Source organism: Diabrotica undecimpunctata, chromosome 2 (assembly GCF_040954645.1).
Source record: "Diabrotica undecimpunctata isolate CICGRU chromosome 2, icDiaUnde3, whole genome shotgun sequence".
Taxonomy (NCBI): Eukaryota; Metazoa; Arthropoda; class Insecta; order Coleoptera; family Chrysomelidae; genus Diabrotica; species Diabrotica undecimpunctata.
In genome coordinates this window covers 137,735,725-137,759,628 of record NC_092804.1, presented here as the reverse complement: position 1 = coordinate 137,759,628, position 23,904 = coordinate 137,735,725, and the positions used below count along the sequence as shown (strand labels likewise).

Genomic DNA, 23,904 nt, shown 5'->3' with positions numbered 1-23,904 from the left:
ATCTAATTATATTAAACAGCCGTGATTTTTACAATGTCAGTTTGTATACGTGCTTCAATTCAAGTTCACCGCTTTTCAGTTCAATTAAGTTTATTGATATTTGAGTATTAAGAATGAATAATAATAATAAGGCTTTAGTTAATATTTAAGGAAAGTTTATCTCAATACAATGTGCAGTTTAATTTCACTGATCTGTATTTAAAATTCAAAACATACCAACTTAAACCAAAAAACCAAAATCACGTTTTCCGTAGCTGCTATTTACCGTCAAACGTTGAGTACCTCCTCTAGATTTACTATACTTTTAAGTTACATTGTTACATTTAAAACACAATAAAAATATCTATGCGGTTAGCTAACTTCAACATAATCTGTATTTATATATTTTGTTGGATAAAATTGCTTTAATGCACGTCAATGGATCGATCAGCAAAGACAAACAGTTTGATAGCCACCTTGTTTATTGACCTCACTTTCTTTATGTTCGGCTGTAATGTTATAAAGCAAATAAATAGGGATGAAAGATGATTGATTGAGAGTAGAAATAGCTTTTTAGATAGGATCATATTTCCTCAGCAACCGAGACTTTTATTTGGGACAAGAGTATATATATTCCAATATAAATAGCATGTACATATTTCAAAATGTTGCATTAAATTCCTAGGAGACAGCGAGAAGTCTAACATGTGGTTCAAAAAGTCGGGTCATAAAGTGAAGGTTTCATGTTCCTATTATGAAGTTATGAAGAGTCCTTCTTTACAGTTTACTTCTTATTTTAAGGTTATGTCAAAATAAAAAGAATGCTATAAAGTTAATCTTGAGTTGATAAGTAATGTCAGTGACTTAATTGAATTAAGTGCATGGTAGAATTTTTATGGAAAGTTTAGTATAAAGTTGACTATAGTGTATGCTCTTTTTTGTAACTGTAATACTTTTTTTAGAGTATTCTACATTTTGCTTTACCATGTACTAGTAAATTTTAACAAAGTTTTCAGCCAAGGTAATTATATTTAGTTTTGGAATAATATATTGAACTGTCTTATTTGAGACCTGTATTTGCAAAACAATCAATCTCCACCCTGGCAAAATTGCTGTAAATAGTAATTTTTTACCATGAATATATTTGCAAAACCTGGAGCCACAAAATTCGTTATCCATAAACTTTGATCGCTCAAAATTAGTTTTTCGTTGCTAGTTTCTTGGTTGTTATTAAAATACTATTATAATTAAAGAAAAATATTTGGATATTGGCTATTTTGAAATAAACAGATCAGGAGATTGGTTATTTTGTAGTATCAACACAAATGTTTAATAACAGTACTTAATACATTAAAATCTTTATTAATACCAAAATTCTTTACTCTTATGACTTCTTTGTCGCTGTCATTATCAAGTGGTTCGCAATAAACGTCGTCTTCTTCAGGGACGCTTGGAACATTTTCGTAATGCAGGACGTTTTTGAAATAAGCCAGTTTCGAATCATTTTGCCATTCTTCGCCGTAGTAACTTTCCAGTAGATTCCTTACCTAATTCAATTTTTCTTTGCTAATGTTGGCCGAGTTCCCGACTCCAATTTCATTTGGATTGATGTCGATCTTCCTTTTTTTAAAATACTTCTAAACAAACCGATGCTTGAGTTGTAGCTTTACGACGTTATTTTGTTTTCTGGATATTGACAAACAAATCCTTTTTATTTTCGATATCTGAAAGTGCTACTTCGGTTTTCCAATTGTAGAACTTGAAATTCATATTGGGGCGCTGCAAAGTTGTACTTTCAGGTATTATTTTAAAATAGTTTTTAGGTGTCTTAGATGTCTTAGGAATAATTCTTTTTTTTTTTAAGTTTTATCTCGATCGTCCTAAACACCCTGTCCGACGGTCAGAATGAATACCCTCGAACATGATACACTATTTCAATATATTTTATGTTTTTTGGAGCTTGTATCAACCAGCGACTTGTCATGTGCACTGGTAGGCTCTCCCGTCGTGCTTGCATGTTATCATTTTAGGCGCCTTCGTTTAACCATAAATACAAATCAATTAAATTCACATTCTATTTTAGATATCTAGTAATTATATGTAAATAATTTTTTGAATATAAAAAACAGTGACAATTGTAAATGTTCCCTGCATTTTAACAAAACTGCTCAAGCATGTTGCACTCACGACAGATGACATTTTTTCTTCTATATAGATCTAAAAATATACTAACCTCAGCCATTTTCTCACATTTCTCTGGCTGTGCGACTCTTTTTCTACACTTTGTAGGCGTTAATACTTCTGGTGTTGTCTCCATTTATTACTAAATTGCAAAAACTTTAGAGAATAATATTCCTTTTCTCAGCTTTGACACTAGTATGACCGCCATCTTAAAAATCACCATGTGATACAATCTAGCGCTCTGATTGGTGGAGAGGGATATTGGTTGTTTTGAAACCTACACGACCTTGGAGAATGGTCGTTTTAAAACAACAACCAATTTTCTCCATTTAATTTCAGTGGGAGTTTGGTGGAATCCAGTGGCGTATTCAGGTCAGATTATCCAAAAAGTGTAGACTGGTTGTTTTGCAAGTAAAGGTCTCTTTATGTCACGTCTTTCGTTTAGGAGAATGTGTGCTTGTTCGAAAATTGTGCTATTGAAAACTTTATACTCGTACTATAGGTTGTTGTGTGTGTACGTGTAAGGGCGCGCGCGTGTGTATGTGTACGTGTTTATGCGCCTGTGTGTGCGTGGGTGTGTTTGTAATCATGTAATCATGTCAGACGGAAATCTATTTGCCACAGAAAGTTCCAAATTGACACTTTGCTTTTACTACAAAGAAGTCGTAAACCTTTCTATCAAAAGAATAGACGATAGTTGAAATATTTGCTGATTGAAGAAACTTTAATGGAATTAATCTGGAAATTAAAGATGTCTTTCCTTTATATATCAATTTATTATTTACATTGACATTATTCACATTTATTATTATATGAATTGGTTTTGAACATCTATATATTTGCGTATAGTACGCATATTCTTGAAAAGAATTTGCATATATTCCGGTTGCAAGATATGCAAGGTAGCGGTTTCCTGGAGAATAGTGCGAAGTCAGTTAAAATAAGTAATAATAATAGTAAGAAGTAACAAAAAATATTGTCCGCTCGTTTCTATTTCACTTACAATCAAATTTGATATTAAAATGATAAGGTGATTGAAAAAGTAAACATTTTAATATGACTAATAAACACCTGCCTGTTCTTTAATAATCATCTTTAATTACATCGTTGAAAGTGCAGTTATCTTCGATTAAAAACAGTTGATAATTAAAGACTACACAACTGGCTTGGTTATAAACCTGTCATAAATATTATTTAATTTAATGCTAAGAAAGTAACTTACAAATAATATGGTTAAATGGATTAAAGTACTTTGTACAGTGAAGTTAGAATCTATTCTGCTCTTATTGCTTGCTATCCATATTGCTAAATTCGCAAGGTGTATTGTACACATATGTCCAAAAGTTTGGAATATTGGAATATTTAATCGTTTTATTGATCGTTATATATAAAATCTTCTGAATAGTTAAACATTATTTTGTTTTAATTCTCAACAATACCAAATAAATCTCAAAACCAGATAAACGATATGCAAAAAAATTATTTGTTCTCTTGGAGTGAAAAACTTACAATTTACAACTTAAATTTAAAAATAAATTAGTATAGAAAAAAAAAAAAGAATTTTTAATAAAACTAATAATTAGTATTTCCTCCATTGGTCTGTATGCATACCTGTAGGTGATTTGGCATGCTGCCGATTAACTGGTCGAACTGGGCTTGCGGAATTCTCTCCCATTCTTCACGAGCAACATCTTTTAGTTCTCGAGGTGTAATAGGGGGATTGTTTCCCTTCTTGATGCATGTTTTGAGAATGTCCCAAGCATGTTCAATAACGTAGATATTCCTTCTTCTTCAAACCATAATACTGCCACCTTCAAATGGGACACGCGGTTGGGCTGTTTCTAGTCAGGCTTGTCGTCCTGGGGCCCTCAAAACCAGTGTTCTTTGCGAATCAGATACCAAGTTAAATTTTTGACTCATCAGAGAACATCATGTTATTCCAGTTAGGACCATGATGCACCATTTCTCTAGCTTATTGCAACCTTACTATTTTGTGTTGGTAGGTTATTTTAGGAACACGTAGCGGTCTTCTACGATACAAATTACCGCATTTAGTCTGCGTGTTATTGTTTGCCGTGAAATATTCAGTCCTTGAAGCCTAGAAATTTCTCTGGATATACCACTTGAAGATTCCAGACGATTTCTACGAGCTATCAATGTTATTTGCCTGTCTTGTGCTGCTGTTGTACATCGACTTCTACCACTTCTGGGACGATCCTTGATGTCATTTGTATCTTGGAATATTTTTTTAGTTTTTGATACAGCACTCTGAGTCATCATCATCATTGGTGCTACAGCCCTATAAAAGAGCCTCGACCTTCCCAAGTTTCTGAGTTTTGGTCTACCCCATTTTTCTACTTCCCATAGGTTGTGACATAAGGATTCTTCTAGGAGGGTTGTTCTGCTGTGATCTTGCCAGATGTCCTGCCCATCTTAGTCTTCCTATTTTTATAAAGGATACTACATCTTTACCACCAAATATATGTTTATATCTGTGATATATCTCGTGGTTGTACCTCCTTCTCCAAACACCATTTTCACAGATGCCACCAAATATTCTTCTTGGGATCCTTCGTTCAAATATAAGCAGGAGATTTTCATCTACCTTGGAAATGGTCCATGCCTCCGACCCATATGTCAACACTGGTTGTATAAGGGTTTTGTATATGGTTATTTTTGTTGTTTGGCTTAAGTTTCTGCTTCTCATATGTCTACTCAGTCCAAAATAGCATTTGTTTGCTAGGATTATTCTTCGCTTGATTTCTTCCGTCATGACGTTCTCCTTGGTGATCAGGGAGCCTAATTATGTGAATTTGTCCACCACTTCAAAGGTAGAATTATCAACCGTGAATTGGTGGCCGATGTTTCTGGCTCTATTGTTGGGTGTTGATGCCATTATCTTAGTTTTGTTACTCAGCACTCTGAGTAACATCAACAATATTCGCGATATAACTTTGACTAAAGCCTTGTTATAACAAAGCAATTATTAGATCTATATCTAGATCTGTCAAAAGGAGATATCACGTTTCTAGGCATTTTTAAACAGCTCAATTCAAACTTAAACAAAGACTGAAATAATGTGTAAATACGCTAATCAGTTGAATGTGACCAAAATCATACAAAAACGATTCAAATTCTTTATCATTTTCATTAAAAAACGCTCTACAATGAATATCAACAACAGTTTTAAAACCACCATAGGCGTAGATATATTATTTGTACGTATTCCAAACTTTTGGACGACCACGTCATTTGTGTGTATTTATATGAGCCCTCACAACTATATAATGGGACAAATTAAAATATATAACAAATTCAGTCGTTTGAATGTTAATTTATTTTTTTAATAGTTATGATAATAATGCTAAATAAACAATCTTTTAAATTATATATAATCACAAAACGTAATCAATATTGTGTTATTCAACCCAAATAACCTATTAATGCCATAAGGATCATCAAAATATGTAAAAATTAGAACAACTAAATAATGGGACGGTATGACGTAACTGCCAAAAACCACACAAGATAAGACAATAATTAGTCTGCAAAAACAATGCAGCCGTACATTCTAACATACGTCAAACTATATTCTACAAATAACACAAGCCGACATAATTTTTGGTGTCTTGAGTTTGCAATGTGCCCTTAGCTAATACTGGTAAGCCCATCACGTCAAAATTTTTCACAAAATTAAAAAAAACTTGTGAGATATTATGTACTAGCGCAAACAAATACCTTATTGATATACAGAAATTATAAAGCTAAATGCATTATTCGGGTTTCTTGGATTCGCAATATTACTACATTTATATTTTGGATTGATTTGTGTCATATTTAATGCTATATATACTCTTTGCTTTCCAAGATCTCCAAGCCTATAAAATTTTGAAAAAATGTGTTCACGTTGTTCAGCAGAAATTTTATCAGAGCATTTAAGTCTGGATTTTGACCACATGGTGGTAGAATAAATCTTCGTGGCCTTTCTTTTTTTACTCTTGATATTGTACCATTTTCTTTTTTCTGTATTTGAGTAGAAATATAAGATTCTCTCTTATTTTTGATCCATCGATTCTTTCATAATTTTCTTTCTTTTTTTTCCAATTTTCTCAGTTTGAGTTTCAGCCGACACTTTCTTTCTCTTTGATGGATTCTCAACTTGATCTACTTCTATTTCTGTTTCAGAATCGGAATATTCACGTGGTTCCTGATATTTGGGATCGCGCACCCTATCGTCGGATCCATATGGATCATTTTGTAAGTCTTCATCGGAGAAATCTAAAACAATGTTTCATTAAATATATACACGAAATGATGTAAAATGTTCGGAAAGATTTCCGCGGTTGGTACAATTAAACTTAGAGCTAAGATTAATACTATTATAAAAATTAATATTAAACTCACCAGTCTTCCGGGTTGAACCGCGTCGATATCCATTTTGCCGAGCTTTCGACATCCTCTCTGATGTCTTCTTCAGGGCTTCCGAGGTCTCAGTCTCCCGAGCCCCCAGACACTACTACACTCACTAGTCACTTCTAGTTCACTCACTGTAGTGAACTAGTGAACAGATGAATAAAGAAATAGAACCTTGCTCCAACTGATTATGCAGGGAAAGATCCAAGGAAAGAGAAGCATAGGAGTAGAATGTCATGGCTGCGCAACCTGAGAGAGTGGTACGGATGTACATCAAATGAACTTTTCAGAGCAGCCGTCTCAAAAGTCCGAATAGCTATGATGATTGCCGACCTTCGCCGCGGAGATGGCACTTGAAGAAGAAGATAACTCTATTTCAGAAAGAGCACAGTCACTTAAAATGTTTTAAAACGAAATATAATGTTAGGTATTTCTCACCAGCGGCGATAATCACACATGGACATTCGGTAATAGACTGAATTTAACACTCTCGTTCACAGGTGTCTGTCAAAACCGTTGACGTTACCACGTTGCATGTCGCAATCCCGCATACAAATATTGAACTACAGTTATAATCGTTTTTCTCAAAAAAGTAGATCACTTTTTCGGTTGATTACTGCATTAATCTCGAAAAAAGAGAATTTTGAGTTATAACACTCTTCTTCAGCATGGTTGATATGTACCTGTTACTTTACCATAAAATAAAATTAATTAAGTTTTGAATACAAGTTTTTTTTAAGCTTTTGTAAGAATTTCGTTCAGATACTCGAAGTAATTTATCATGTAGCCTATTTCTTTTAATTTGTGCAAACTTTTTTGTTTTTGTCTTGGTTTTATGTAATTTTAGAAGGCTACGGAACGTATCCATATTTTTTCAAGGCAAGATATGTTTTTGTTGATGCGATTTTTTTATATCCGCTTTTCTGTGGAAGGTATATACCGCATAAAACCAGACCTTAGGGTAAAGACACACACAGCGGTTTTACCCGAATCGTTTAACGCGTCAGTAGCTTCGTGTAAAGACAGACGCAGCGTTTCTAACCGAAGCGTTCAACGAGTTGGTAGTGGTGTTAAACACGATTTGTGTAGAGTTCGATAGGGTTTTCGAGATGGACGGTGTATTGTATTTGTCAGTATTGTACATTTACTATTGTACTATTTGATAGCTCTGTACACACACACGCCCGTTTTTGTCTCGATTTTTGAAGTTTACAACTGGCTGGAGAAAAATTTAACGTAGAAAAGTTTATTACCGAAGTAGAAAACCGACCAACACTTTGGAATATGGGGAAGAGTGAATCACACTCACAAATTGTGAGCAACTCATCAAAAGTATCTCGCGACATCCTAGTAAAGTTAAAAAATGTGTCATCGTCTCATTGCACTTCAGCAAACAACGTATGAAAATGCATTTTTTGTTCCATTCGTTTGGTAATTGGATGTATCCACATTCTACGTTTTTGTTGCTTTATTCTTGCAAAATTTTCAACGCATGTACAATACTGACAAATACAATAGTCATAGTCATACTTTATTGATCCTTTAAGACATTTAAAATAAATGTATAGGATACGTCACTACAGAATTTAGTATAAAAAACATTAATGTGTATAATACAATATTCACAGTGTAAAAAAAATTGACAAAACATAAAATTAATAAGATAACATTTTTACAAGTAAAATATGAAGCTACTGCAGTTTGTCCTCAAGATATTCATTTATAGAGTAAAAAAATCTTTAACATTTTTTTTTTAATTTAGAGATAAGTGGTATTTCTTTCACAGTTTTTGGCAAATGATTGTATAAGGTCAGTCCCATATATCTGAAGCAATTTTGAAATTTTGATGTTCTGTGTTTAGGAACTCGTAAAGATTCAGCACTTCTTGTATTGTAATAGTGATTGAATTTACTGGAAATGTATTGATTTCCTCTTTGACATAAAGTAAACATTTATAGATATATATATATATATATATATATATATATATATATATATATATATATATATATATATATATATATATATATATATATATATATATATAGGCAGTAGAAAGTTAAAATTTGATGTTTAATAAAAACTGGTTTACACGACTGTTTATAATTAAAATAAAAAATTTTACGGATAATTTTTTTTTGGTTAATGAACACTTTGTTACTATCTACTGAGTTCCCCCACAAAATTACATTATAGCACATGTGGCTGTAAGCAAGGCTCTAATAAACGTTCATTAATGCCGACATGGGTAGTGCGTTTTTAATTCTAGATATAGCATAAAAAGCTTTATTCAATTTCATGTTCACTGAATTCACCTGCTCTGACCATTTGAGATTACAATCAATGAATACACCCAAAAACTTTGTAGAGTGAGTGGAAGATAACATATGATAACATATTGTTTCTATCATGGATGGTTAAGATATAGTCATATTTAGATGAGTTGTATGAATGAAAATAAATAATTTGCTTCTTGTCAATGTTTAATATTAGTCTGTTGGTATTACACCAGCGTCTAAAGCAGTCAACAACAGTCTTCATTGTCGTTTTTAATTCCTCGAGTGTACGTGCAGAGACTATTAACGAGGTATCATCAGCAAACATTGATATTATAAGTGCCCTTATGTGATCTGGTAGGTCATTAATAAAAATTAGGAATAATAATGGTCCCAGCACGGATCCCTGTGGTTATATAATTTATTGCGAATAAATGTTATGTCTAAGCAGTCAAAAGCTCGTGATAGATCAAAAAATAGTCCTGCCACGTGGTTTGTACTATCTAATTCATCATAAATACGCTCAAACAAGCTGCATGCAGCCGTGAGTGTTGACTTTTTTGATCTAAAGCCGTGTTGGGTTGGAGTTAATAAATTGTATTCTTCTATAAAATTTAACATTCTGTTGTATACAACCTTCTCTATTACTTTTAAAATTATGCTAAGGACAGATACTGGTCTATAATTTGAAATATCATGAGGGTCATTATTTTCGAAGATTGAAATAACTTTTGCCATTTTAAATATGGATGGAAATTGGCTGGTTGTTATTGAGAGATTAACTAAATGGGTTAAAGGAATCGATATATTATGATCACAGTTTTATTATTTTTACAGATATGTTATCAATACCAGTACTAGGCTTATTTTTTAGTTGATCGATTGTATTTTTTATTTCAATTGGAGTTACGGGTAAAAAGAAAAATCTTTTGTTACACATTTTTAAGGTAGTACAAAAAGAAGGTAACGATGTGCCAAAATGAGTTTGAAGATTGTATTCTGTAATTGTAGCAAAATATGAGGCAAACGAATTAGCAATATCACAAGACTTGGTAATAATTTTATTATTACAATGTAGAATAATATCAGACCTGTATACAGGTCATACACCGTCCATCTCGAAAACCCTATCGAACTCTACACAAATCGTGTTTAACACCACTACCAACTCGTTGAACGCTTCGGTTAGAAACGCTGCGTCTGTCTTTACACGAAGCTACCGACGCGTTAAACGCTTCGGGTAAAACCGCTGTGTGTGTCTTTACCCTTACTGTATAATTTTTCTCTAGTAGAAATTTATGAGATCGTTATATTAACGTATTTTATTATTTTCAGAATTAGAATTAATTGACGGGTAACGACTCTAGGTAAGTTTTTAGTATAAAAAAGTATGAATGAAGACTGAAAAAAATTTAAAAAAATAGAAATAATTATTGGATATATATCGGCGATAATGATTTCTTATAAAAATGATTTATGTAGGTTTCTCTGTATATTTTAATTCGTGTTTTTTTAAACAGAAAATAATTTGACAGGATATCACGTTTTTCCTTTTTTCCATTTTGAGATTCCGCAACATAAAGATAAATAGCATCCTCGACCGAAACGACTTTGAAATTTTTAGAGAACACATTTAATCTTGATATAAAAATAAAATCCTTGTTTCGCGAAACCAAGCAATAACTCAAGATCTTAGAGAAGAAGTTTAATTTTTCCCATCACGGCGCGCGCCATGCCTTCTACGTATGTGCAAGAGTTCTTTTTCTTTTCTGCGAAAACATTAATCTACTTTTCCTTCTCTTAACAGTCATCTTGTTCGTGCGGTCGACAGGACCGACTCTTAAAATTAATCGAATCAATTATCTTTAGATGTATTGTATTTCTTCTGGTTAATCAATCAATTAATTTTTTGAAACATTTTTCCGAGAGTCTACTTTCTTCTTCGCTACATAATTATAAAACATGTTTTAGTTATAATCGCTTAAAAAGTGAACAATATAGTAGTTTAGACTAGCCCTCCACTGGCGATTTCTAGTCGCGCAATTAGTTAGCAGCAAAGATTGAACACATTGTTTTAAATACAAGTCAATGCATTTGCGACTAAATAATCACAGCGATTAAGAAAACGCAACCTGTCCTATTTTTACCGCGATGCGATTGTTGCTCTACCACCATGGTACAATGAATACACAAGGTATGATATTGCGCATGACATTTGACAGCTGGCCCAGAAATGTGACGTCGTCAAGACCGCTCGAACCACCTCGAACCCATTTACAGCTTAACGTACACATTAATTTTGAAATTATGGTCAAAATTGATCTAATTTTTTTTAAATGTTTTGTTTTGGTTATAATTGAATAAAAAATATATTTTCAGTAGCATAAAACCTTTACTTTTTCTAGGGATTCAGGCGAAATATTTATTTTTGTTTTCATACATATACTAATAATATAAACACTATTTTTGTATGCAAATCCTTTGATATTTAAAAATTTTCTGCAGAGGAAATACTGTGAATAGGTAAATAGTAGTAGATTTGCGTATTCTGTTTCACTGTTACTCATTTCCCAGCAGTTTTACTGAAATAAAAACAAAATAGATTACAATAAAGAAAAATCTGTTTTACAATTCAATATGGTATTTTAGATGAGTTATAATGGAATTTAGTAAAATAAAAAATATACACATTGCTATAACCTACCGATTATTATATGCAAAATTTACTTATCAAACAATATAATAATATGAAAATAAGGCACAAATAAGTTCAAACGCAAAACACAATAAATATCGACTTCAGACGACTTTACACCGTCAAGATAGAAGGCTTGTATAAAAACAAAAGTTCAACAATAATATCGGTTATCAATGCTGACGATTGCAAATTGCAAGTTATTAGATAATAAATATATATTTTAAAGTAACTCAATACTGACTGAGTCATCTATTTTATAATAGAAAAATAATTTAGATATATGCTTACTTTATACAAATATACACTTCGCAAGGGCTTAAAAAATTTGATGGGTAAAATGTTGAATACCATGTTAAATACTTTGCTTCACCACCTTGTATTTAGTCTACCTCTTGTCCTATTTGCTTGGGGTTTAATCTCTAGATTAGAGTACAGCTCGATTATCTGGCATTCTTTTTAAGTGGCCAAGCCAGTTTAGTCTTTGTGACTTTACAAATCTAACGATATCTGCGCTCTGCAGTAATGCATCCAGCTCTGCATTAATTCATTTTTATTCTTCATGAACCATCGCTATTTTTGAATGTTTGTTATGTGTTAAAAATAGGTGCTTTTAAAAACATTTGGATAAACTGAGTGATATGCTAGTTATGCAACTAGAAAAAACTCCATTATAATATCTTTCATTTTGTAGATCAACGAAGACCCAGAATTCAAATGAATATATCAGATTAAATCTTTTTAACATGTTACTGTAAAATTGTTGTTATTTTTTTAGACAGCAACCTTAAATGGTTCTTTCATATCGATTTGTTAAGTAAGAAACTACCCTCAGCCTGCTATGCAATTTGCAATAAGAACTGTTTCGGAAGAAATCGATTTAGCATCTTCCAAAATAAGATATTTTTCTTTGTTAAATCATGTTATCATTATTAAAATATATAATGTTATCATTATTATAAACAATACCAAGATAATTTTATGTTTGAATATTACAAAAGATGTCATTTAAAATATTGTGCAATATTGTGTGACCTTACTACACTCATATTCGATGGCCAGCTAGCTCATCCGATCTAAATAAAGTTGACTTTATCATTATTTATTTTGATTTTGTGTTTTGTTCAGTAGGTATATACGTACAAATTTTGTGTACCTCCATTACGAGTTTTTTGTATCTTTTTAAACATCTGAAATATCGTGTAATAAAATATAATTAAAACTTGTTTTATAAAGGATATCTATATTAACAAAATAACTGTACAAACAATCTATAAATTTAAATTAACTTCAACATTTTATTTATGATTAAAATATTATAATAACATTTTATCTTCTCTTTATAATTACTATAATTAAATTACCCAGATTATATAAAAAAAAAACTTAAAATCAAAAGTCTTTCCTATACTACATTCAAATGTTGCGGGAATAAGCGTTCTTGACTACGTCATGCGCGAAAGCGAACCGATTTTGGAACATTATGTATCATACCTTTTGTATTCATTGTACCATGCCCTACCACAATGAATCATACGGACAAGCATAGACATGCATCCACTTACGTTTGTTATTGTTTAGTCGCGATTCTGAAGCCAGCTTAGACTGGTGTATCTTCAACAATATTTAATTTTTTTAAAATGTTAGACAACGAGGAATATGCTGGAAATGTTTAATTGTCAAACATTTTCAGGATGCTCACATAAATCTTCAAATAACATGCAAAACTGTCCTTTAAAAAATCTTTAATTTGTTAACGGATAAATCCAATAAATATAATCCTTTCGTCGTTTACTTCTCGATCGAAGCAAAAGAGAGATCACACAAGTTGTTTCGATATCATCGATTGGAAAACTGATGTAATTTAGCGACCCTCTAGATTTTCTACGACAGCGATTTTTTTGTCGCCTGGACTAGAAATCGCAAGTGGAGTGCTAGCCTTGAATATCATGACTACACACCCTAAGAGAATGTTATGGATGTACAGCAAATGAAGTTTTCAGAGTCTCTTTAGCCCGAATAGCTATGATGATTACCGACCTTCGTCGTGGCGAATGATACTTGAAGAAGAAGTGTCATAAACCAGTGACAAGTAATTTTCAACTTATTTGAAATTTGTTTGTCGAATTTTGCAGTAATTTTAATCAACCAATAATTTGGGTACGTACATAAGCTGATCAGGTTTAAAATCCTTCATAATCGTATAATATACGATTATAAAGTATAATTTCAAAAATCTTTGATAAATTGCATGTAATTGATAAGTGTCTGTAATTTTCCACACATTTTACACCATTTTTATAAAGTACTGTAGAACAGGAATCTCGTGACAAGGCGTAGTTCCAGTGCGTAGAGAGAGGAAGTATTCGGCCAGAAAAGGATGTAATTTACCCGAACATTACAAACATTTTACCGCTTTATAGACGCCCGCTAAATATAAAAATTTTTACAATGTTGTCAATATGTGGATGATGACAGTAATATTGGGTATTTTTAGTATATTTTAAAAAATGAGTTTCAAATAATCTACACAACAATTTAATAACTAAAAGGATAAGGGAATGATTTTTGGTGAAGTGTGATATACAGTGTGTCCAAAAATTTTTATACAAATGAAGAAAGAGTTTATCTTACATTTTACAAAAAAAACTATTCCTCATAAAAACCTCAGCATAGAAGGTAAATAACAATAATGATTTGAATAAAATATAATATTTACCAAACAATAGATAATTATGATGTAATTACAATACGATTAAGAGATTTTGTTTTTTAAAGATCCTACTTGAAAAACTGCATTGTTTCATTTTTTCAATAATAACTATTTAAAGTTTCAAAATAAATATTTAAATAAGGCAATAATTATATGATTCTTACTATCATTTTATTATTTAACATTCTTTTTAATTTAACAGTAACACATTCAAAGGCATACAGACAAACCAATCGAATACAAACAGCCGATACTAAATATATCGTATAACAACAAGCACTAAGATTGCAAAAACTGTTCGCATGTTTTAAATAACATTTTTGCGGATTGACCATTTACCTAAAAAATGTAATTCCCACTAAGATATTAAAGAATACCAAATCATGTAATTTTTAACTATCGACAAAAATGTAATATATATAATGACAAGTATGAATTTGATGGTAATACTATCTAAAGTTAACACATAAGCAATTATTTCTCGACTTATTAATCTGTCCGGATAATTCGTTTTTTAACTCCATGTTGTAATGATAAATAACACTTATTTTAGGTATATCTGCTTTTTTGTCCCAATTATTTCCTTCCCTTTACAGTTTTTAATTTAAACAGAGTTCTGAAAAGAACTTTTGCATAAAATAAAAACAGAATACACAAATACAAAACATATAATCACAACAAAATCAACGAGTAAAAGAAACAACGCAACAGTGAAAAATTCCCAGCACCTCACTGCATAACGTTTAGAGCACGAATGACTTTGCTGGACCCCCACATTCCAAATCTATCCACAGTTACAAACTTATTTGTATTAATACAATATAATCGCAGGCGTTGGATAATAGTTATAAGGTTTTTGATTTTTCGAACGCTTTCGACAGTTCTTCGTTCCAAATTATCTCTTTTTGGTTTTTCTGAAGATAAAATGCCGCTTTTATAAAATCCTATTTGTTAAGTAGAACTAAATTTTTTTCTTATAATGGTTATACTCCTCACTAATACATACTTTCATCTGGAGTTCCACATGGATCAAATTTAGGCCCACTCTTATTTTTCTTCTTCTTGTAGTGCTTATCCTTTTCAGATGTCGGCGACCATCATGGCAATCTGTATTTTGCAAACTGCTGCTCTAAAAAGATTTGTGGTTGTTGTTGAACCACGTACGTAGATTTTTCAGCCAGGATTATTCGCCTTCTTGTTCCTCGTTTTCTTTCTACTTTTCCGTGAAGAATTAATTGCAGCAACCCATATCTTTCGTTGTTTCTCATGATGTGACCAAGGTATTCAATTTTGGCTGTTTTTATTGTGGTTAACTCTCTTCCTTTTTGCGTTCTTAATAAAACGTCCTGGTTAGTAACGTGTTCAGTATAGGATATTTTCAGGATTCTACGATAAAGCCACATTTCAAAAGCCTCAATTTTCTTACAGGTAGCGCCTGTGAGAGTCCAGGAGTCAACTCCGTACAACAGTATAGGAAAGATATAACGTCGTAGTAACCTGATTTTTATGGGTACTGATAAATCGTGGCATTTGAATAGCTTAGTGATTTTGTGAAACGCAGATCTTAGTTTCTGTATCCTAGATTATTTCTAGGGAATGGTCCCAATTTTCATTAACGTCCGTACTAAGGTAGGTGTATGTTTTTACTCTTTCTATTGCTTGAACATTAACTCTGATTCTTTCAGTTTGAGGTTCTTTCTTAGAGATCCTCATTCATTTTGTTTTCTTAATGTTCAGTGAAAGTCCATATCTCTGACTAAATTCTGTGATTCTATTCATTAATTCTTGGAGGGCTTCATAACTGTCAGCGAATACGAACGTGTCATCCGCGTCCATCCATCCAATGGCACTACAGCCCAAATCGGGCCTTGGCCGCCTTCAACAGGCTTCTCCAAACATTTCGATTTAACGCTGTTCTTTTCCATGAAGGCGTTCCCAGGCAGTTCCTGGCATCCTCATCGACTTCTTCTTCCCATCTCTTTTTAGGTCTTCCAACAGGTATTTTTCCCTGCGTTCTTGCATTTAGTAATTTTCTGAGAATTCTATTCTCATGCATGCGGACCACGTGTCCTGCCCATCGTAATCTCTGCAGTTTAGTGTATTGTGCCAGAGTTGGTTCGCTATATTGCTCGTATATTTCTTTATTATGCCTAATTCGCCAGTTGTTGTTTTCACTTATTGGGCCCAGTATCCTGCGTAATATTTTTCTTTCAAACACATCTAATGCATTGGCAGATTTCTGTGTCACCACCCATGTTTCACAACCATAACTTACTATGGGCCTGATTATTGTTTTATAGACCCGGATTTTTGTTTTCCGATGTACGTCTCGCGATTTGATTATGTGGCCCATCGCGAAATAGGCCTTATTTGCCAGCATAAGCCTTCTATTTATTTTCGGTTCTTCTTCATTGTTTGCGGCCAGATCCATTCTTATGTATGTGAATCTATTCACATGTTCTATATCGTCAATAAAGTGTTGTTGCGCCAGTGTATTTGATCTGGTTTGTATGAGTAGTTTTGTTTTATTTGTATTTATTGCTAGCCCTACTGCTTCTGCACTCTGTTTCAACTCAACGTAGGTTTCTTTCGCTGCATTCACTGTTCTGCTCATTATGTTTATATCATCTGCGTATGCTGCTAATTGGGTAGATTTGTTTGTAAGTATGTTATTTCCGCTCACCGTCAACCGTCTAATTACATATTCAAGAACAAGATTAAAGAGCGTTGGGGCCAGTCCGTCGGCTTGTTTCAGTCCTTGCGTTATCGTAAACGCATCAGTGATCTGTCCCTGAATACATACCTGTGCTTCTGTTTCTGTCATTGTCATTTGCACTAGTCGTATTAATTTTGATGGTATGCCTAATTCTTCCAATATATTAGGTAGAATTGTTCTATCTATTGAATCATAGGCTTGTTTAAAATCTACAAAGAGATTGCAAACGTCCATGTCATATTCCCATGCTTTGGCTAGTATTTGTTTAACTGTAAATAGTTGGACAGTGGTAGATCGATTTTGCCTAAACCCTGCTTGATATTCCCCCATGATTTTTTTCGTGAGAGGTTGGAGTCTTCGATTAATGATGTTTTGTGAGTATTTTGTATCCCGAACAAAGTAAAGAGATGCCTCTATAATTCTTACACAACAGTTTGTCTTCTTTTTTATTAATAGGGCAGATTATATTTTTCTTCCATGGTTGGGGGATTTCTTCTTCTATCCATATCTCTCGTATTAGCTGGTACATCTGTTGTGTCAAACTCCTTTCTCCTTGCTTTAGTAGTTCTGCCGGTATTTTATTTATTGCCGGTGCTTTATGGCTTTTTTGTATGTGGATTGCCATTTGGACTTCCTCTAGCGTTGGGGGTCTAGTTAATTCATTTTCTTCTCCATCTTCCCCCAGTTCTTGTTGTTGTACCTCCTGCTGTGCCTGCTGCTGCCTCTGTTGTTGTAATGGTGGTTGTGTACCTTTGTTTAGTAATTCCTTAAAATATGTCATCCAGGTTCTCTTAATTTCGTCCATATCGCTAGTCTTCGGTTTGTATCCCTGTCTTAGATGTTTGATAAATTGGTATGCACTACGTGTTTCGTTTTCCTTAAACTCCCTTTCTATGTTTAGTATCCGTTGGTTTTCGTACTTTCTCTTTTTCGGCCTGCACAGTTGATCTGCTCTTCGTCTTTTGTTCTCAAGTTCTGTTTTTTTCTCTCTAGTACGCCTGAGTATGTAATTCTTGTCATCCGCGTATCTGATGTTATTGATACATTCTCCGTTAATTCCAGCTTCAACATCTTCTACTGCTTCTTGAAAGATTTCCTCAGAGTATATGTTAAACAGCAAGGGCGATAGTACATATCCCTGTCGGAACCCCACTTTCAATTATTCAGTTATCATAAATTCTTTATCCTATTCAAAATAATCTAAACAAGATTTTTTGACCAGTTTTTAATTTTCGTATAATTTGACTAATATTTATATATATAATTTGAATATTTATATTCTAAAATGTTTACTAAATATAAAGGGTGTTTTTTTTAGGTATAGTAATGTAAGTTGGTAACACTTTTTTAACTGTCGGCCATTTTGACAGATGTCAAATCATTTATTTTAAGTTGTGTTAGGCATTTCAGCATAGACTTGACGCCTGAACAACGCTTCCAAATTGTACAAATTTATTTGGAATATTATGGTTCTGTTCGAAGTACGTATCGCGCATTACGTCCATTTTATGGTCAACATAATAGTCTATCAGAGCAAGTAATTCGATTCACCATGAAACTTGTTTGCGCCACATTTTCTCTAACTGATAATATGCATCCACAGAGATGTCGTACAGTGCTTACGGAAGAACTTGTCGCTGCTGTAGAGCGTAGCATACAGGAAGACGCGAATCAGCCATCTGCCATCGTGTACAGCAGTTGGATACGTGTCCATCCACTTTATGGAAGATTTTTCGGAAAGATCTTGCTTTAGGTGCTTAAAAAATCCAACTAATGCAACAATTAAAGGTACAACATCACCTAGCAAGGCGTAGATCGCTAGATTCGGTAAGTGGGTCCTAAATGGGATTACTGTTGATTCTGATTTTCATAAGCGAATTTTGTTTAGCAATGAAGCTTACTTTTGGTTAAATGGCTACGTCAGAAACAAAACTGCCATATTTGGAGTTAAGATAATCCTCAAATGTATGTTGTGAAACTATTAAATCCAGAAAAACTGACTGTTTGGTATGCTTTATGGTCTGGTGGAATCATTGGACCGTACTTCTTCAAAACGATGCTGGCCAGAAGGTTACAGTCAATGGTGAACGCTATAGAGCCATGATTATTGTCTTTTTTATTCCCCAATTGAATAACCATGATGTGCAGGAACTGTTGTTTTAATAAAACGGTGCAACATGTTAAACAACTCGTGCTGCAATGGATTCATTGAAGGAAATGTTTGGTAATCGCATAGTTTCACGTTTCGGACCGTGAAGGTGCTCGTTTGCGCCGATAAGCATGAAACGATTCACCACGTAGAGGACAACATTCGCTGCATTATTGCCAATATACGGCAAAAAGTATTGGAAAAAGTGATCGAACTTGTACATCTAGATTAGACTATGTCAGAGCCAGCCATAACGGTCATATGCAAGAAATTATATTTAAATTATAATGTCAAAAGAATATCTTTCGAATAAAGCCAATTTCATGTCAATTTGTAAAAATCATCTGTGTTTTATTTCATTTTAATGTAATATATATATATATATATATATATATATATATATATATATATATATATATATATATATATATATATATATATATATATGTATATATATATATATGTATATATATATATATATATATATATATATATATATAGCTTTGAGGTTTATTGGGATTTGCAGCGGTGAAATAAGTGTACTCTTTTAACTAAGTTTCAAGCTTTCGAAAATGTTTATTTTCATCATCAGGAAAAACTGAAATAAAGTGCTAATGTTAGTAAAGCATCCTCGAAACCTATTAAGAGTGTAAAAGGTTATAAAAACTTACGTTATTGAGATTTGTCTTTCGTGGATGTTCTACTCACATGTGACAATATCACGCACTACTCATTGATTGAGTCAATAATTAAATAATCTATCTATAAATTGCATGGTGTAAAAGACCAAACTTGACAATTATTATTACTTTTAACACATAAGAAAAAGACAATTACAACGATTTAAAACGGCCACGTGTGCCGGCCAACAGTGGAGTGTTAGGTTAAGAGTAGCTGTCATTCCTGGACATGGCAAATGACAGAACTTCTTCTTGTTCTCTTTGTCTTATGTAGTACTACTAATATTACACATCAAAATTTAACAAGGATTGATTTAGGTTGAAAGAACAATTTTTAAGATGAGAATATACTAAATGAAGAAACCTGGAAACTTTACAATGACTCAGATGTTGAAACATCATTGAAATGTGAATGTGTATCCAAATATAATAGGTAGGAGTAAATGGAGCTTAACTGATTAATGTCACTCCTTTTGTTCATTGCGTTTGAATTTTGAGCAATGAATGCCATTTCTAGGAAGATTTTTTTTTTGTAATTGGATTCAGTAGCTAAAACTTTGACTGATTCATAATTCATTATGTGATGTTCTTTATTTACATGTTCTGCAAGGGCAGATCTTTCCGGATATAGTCTGCTGTCGTTTCGATGACTGATTAAGCGACTACCTAGGCTACGAGTGGTTTGTCCCAATTGTTGCAACAATTGTAATTTGGTATATGTGGGACAAACCACTCGTAGCCTAGGTAGTCGCTTAATCAGTCATCGAAGCGACAGCAGACTATATCCGGAAAGATCTGCCCTTGCAGAACATGTAAATGAAGAACATCACATAATGAATTATGAATCAGTCAAAGTTTTAGCTACTGAATCCAATTACAAAAAAAGAATCTTCTTAGAAATGGCATTCATTGCTCAAAATTCAAACGCAATGAACAAAAGGAGTGACATTTGCCATGTCCAGGAATGACAGCTACTCTTAACCTAACACTCCACTGTTGGCCGGCACACGTGGCCGTTTTAAATCGTTGTAATTGTCTTTTTCTTATGTGTTAAAAGTAATAATAATTGTCAAGTTTGGTCTTTTACACCATGCAATTTATAGATAGATTATTTAATTATTGACTCAATCAATGAGTGGTGCGTGATATTGTCACATGTGAGTAGAACATCCACGAAAGACAAATCTCAATAACGTAAGTTTTTATAACCTTTTACACTCTTAATAGGTTTCGAGGATGCTTTACTAACATTAGCACTTTATTTCAGTTTTTCCTGATGATGAAAATAAACATTTTCGAAAGCTTGAAACTTAGTTACCAGAGTACACTTATTTCACCGCTGCAAATCCCAATAAACCTCAAAGCTCCGTTTTCTAACGTTGTCACGTTGTCAGCAAAGACTTCTTTTCCTTTTATATATATATATATATATATATATATATATATATATATATATATATATATATATATGAGTAAGAAAAAAGAAGTACTTGTGACTCGTTTGGAAAAAATATATCAATGTTTTGGATGGGTTGGAGTCATTTGGAGTCAATAAAAGGGGCTATTGGTTAACTATTTATTATCTCGAGCTTTCAATTGTGTTTACAATTATATATTATATAATTCCTATACCTCTACAAAATCACCCTTGCTGCAAACAATTGCAACGCAACTGCGACTACGAGAGAAAGATCAAAAAACAGAATCGGTTTTAGACTTATTGGAAACAAGTTACAGTCGGATTGCCTCGTGGGCGAATCTCCGTGCTGTTTACACTGCCGAGATCACAAAACTGATCTGAAGCGCAATCAGTTTCAGAGCGTAGTTTTAGAACAGTTGCGCCGAGGGTGCTGGACCTTAGTACAATAAGTTGTAAGTTATTCAAGGAAACACGATTACTATATAAATGGAATGTGTGCATAAAACTAAAGATTTTGGCATAATAAAGTTTCTAGATTACAATCCCATGGGAAATTTTTAAGGGGTCATTTGACCCAGCATGAATCACATTTACATCAATACTACAACTTGTAATAACAAATTTATATAACAATATGTAATAACTACCTTTGCCGAAACTATGCCGTCAATTTTTATCAGTATAGGAGGTTACACAGGTGAGGTAAACTTACCACTCAAGGGGTGGGGGAGGTCAAACATTTTTGTACGGCATTGGTAATTTGTTACATAATTTGATCGACTGCCGCTATATTCTCAATCAAATACATTTTAATGTACTTTCTTATCCCGTTTAGAAATGTGTCCACCTTTAGAACTACACAAGCCAGAGCAAACCTAATGTTAAATAAACTCCCCCTTATTTATTATGTATGGAAATTATAATTGGTAAACTGTTGTGATATATTCAACTGTAGTCTTAGAAATAAGAATGAAATAAGAATGGCCCTAAATCAACTAAAAACGAATAAATGTCCGGGAGAGGATAAAATTACAGTCGAAATGTTGAAAATCGGTGGAAGAAAAATAGAACAGGTATTAAATATTTTATTTAATAAAGTAATTGATGAAGGAAAGATTCCTCAAGAATGGTACAACTCCGAAGTCATTTTACTATTCAAGAAAGGAGACAAAGCAAACATCGAGAATTACCGACCAATATCCTTGCTCTCACATCTGTATAAATTACTAACTAAAATCATAACCACTCGCCTAACACATAAGCTCGATTTCTATCAACCTATCGAGCAGGCTGGATTCAGAAAACATTTTAGTACCATAGACCACTTGCACACCGTAAGAACACTGATAGAAAAATGCACCGAGTATAATGTTCCAATTCATATGGCGTTCGGCGATTTCCATAAAGCATTCGATTCCATCGAATTATGGGCAGTGCTTGAATCTCTAGAAAATGCACGTATAGATTCAAGATACACTAACATAATTAAAAACATATATGAAAATGCCACCATGCAGATAAAGCTGGACGAAAGCACAAAAACTAATCCCATAAGACTACAACGGGGAGTAAGACAAGGAGACACCATCTCTCCCAAACTATTTACCCTTGCTCTAGAAGACATTTTTAAGAAACTAGAATGGAACAATAAGGGTATCAACGTCGACGGATCATACTTAAACCACTTGCGATTCGCAGATGACATAGTTTTAATAGCCGACAATATCCAAGAACTAAATGATATGTTACAACAATTAAATGCAGTTTCAGGAGCGGTAGGCTTAAAAATGAACTAAATCAAAACAAAAATACTGAGCCGAGACCAGACAAATATAACAATACAAAATCATACCGTAGAAAATGTTGAACATTATGTATATCTAGGTCATGTTATCAAATTAGGAAAACCAAATCAAGATGCTGAAATTAAAAGAAGAACACAACTGGCATGGGGCGCTTTCGGCAAATTAGCATATATCTTGAAAAACACCTCCATTCCTGTAAACTTAAAGAAAAAGGTGTATAACACATGCATACTACCAGTTTGTACTTACGGCTTGGAGACAGTAGCCCTTACCAAAAAATCTGCTAAAAAATTAGAAACAAAGAGACAAGATTAGAAACACCGAGATAAGACGTAAAACGAAGATTAGGGATATTGTGGAAGAAATTGCAAAAATGAAATGGCGCTGGGCAGGTCACGTAGCCCGATATAATGACAACAGGTGGACACGGAGAATTCTAGAATGGAGACCAAGGACGACAACAAGAAGCACGGGAAGACCTCAAAAAAGATGGGTAGATGACATAAGAACAGTGGCAGGCAAACAGTGGATTAGATTGGCGCAAGATAGAGAAAGATGGAAGCAATTGGGAGAGACCTACATTCAGGAGTGGATGGAAAATGGTTGACAAAGAAGAAGAAGAAGTCTTAATCAGCTTATCTCAATGGCTAAGATTCATTTAGATATTTGATTTATTTGGTAATTGTTTAAGCTTTTCTTTATTTAATGTAAAATCTTAATGTAAATGAAATTTAAATTTAGTTTATAGTATAAAATTGTGCTCGAAATAGATATCTGTTGGACAATAAAGCTATTATTATTGTTATAATGATTATTATTTTATTTTAATTTACAGTGAAACATGTCTTCAATTATCTTGTACGTATATTTATTAAAA

The 23,904-nt window shown here is 33.0% G+C and overlaps 1 protein-coding gene across 3 annotated transcripts in view; it reads left to right on the top strand.

Annotated features, from left to right (window-relative positions):
• LOC140434935 (uncharacterized) overlaps positions 1 to 23,904 on the top strand; it is an 810,654-nt gene that overhangs the window by 64,186 nt on the left and 722,564 nt on the right. For 2 of the 3 annotated variants that reach the window (XM_072523577.1, XM_072523574.1), the window contains exon 2: positions 10,185 to 10,216. The exons of the other annotated variant lie outside the window; for it this stretch is intronic. The gene's annotated coding sequence lies outside the window, so the exon portion shown is untranslated. The remainder of the gene's footprint in view (positions 1 to 10,184; positions 10,217 to 23,904) is intronic. 3 annotated transcript variants of the gene reach the window in all.